The sequence below is a fragment of the Ipomoea triloba genome, chromosome 10 (assembly GCF_003576645.1).
Source record: "Ipomoea triloba cultivar NCNSP0323 chromosome 10, ASM357664v1".
Taxonomy (NCBI): domain Eukaryota; kingdom Viridiplantae; phylum Streptophyta; class Magnoliopsida; order Solanales; family Convolvulaceae; genus Ipomoea; species Ipomoea triloba.
Genome location: NC_044925.1, coordinates 15,626,688 through 15,627,542, shown reverse-complemented (window position 1 = coordinate 15,627,542; position 855 = coordinate 15,626,688).

Here is an 855-nt window from a genome sequence, read left to right as displayed (position 1 = left end):
GGATTGCCAAAGATTATTTTGAAAAAGAAATTTGTACCTCCTACTATCCCCCATTATGAATTTGGTAGCCCTGGCTTTCCTTCTGCTCCGTTTCCCCCCAAATCACATGGGAAGCGTCCCATAGGTGAGGTTGAAAGTGAGGTGTCGGGGAACGCTTTTGCCACTTGTCCTAACCTCGATGGGGGGTCTCCACTTGTGAGCGCGTTGACCCGCGCACCAGTTGATTTGCGAAAAATGTTCGATCTGTTACTCCAACTGAGTCCTCCACCCTCGGGCATCGCCACTTTGTCCAACGAAAAAGTTGCTGAGCAGCTAGCCCATCACCTAGCTAACGTACTTACTCCAATCATTGAGTTGCTGATCTCTCTTTTCTTCGTTTGGTACTTTCTAAACTGTGGTTTATGATCGTGTTTATGTCAGGTTGCTAGCACAGGCGCCGAGTTGTTCCTGCGATGCCAGCTTACTGCTATAGGATGGGAAAAAGAAACACAATCACTCAGGGCCACCGTGAGGGATCAGGAAAACCAACTCGAATCTCGTCGAGAACAAATATCCCATTTGGACGCCCAACTCTATTCTTTGGGACAGTATCCAAATTCCGATCAGTTTCGTCGAGATGCCATTGCTTATTTCGTATCTCGACCATCCGAGGTGCCCGGTCTGTTGTCTGCTTTATGTCCCTCCGAGGATGCAGCCATTCCTTTGTTCCATATGTTCCGAGAAGACCCAGTGATATCAGCGATGATACGTAAGGTGACCGCATGGGGTTATCTCAAAGGAACAAGGGGCATGCAACAAACTTTGTATCACATATTACAAAATGCTCTCCCTGAGGATTGGGAATCGGTTCGTACC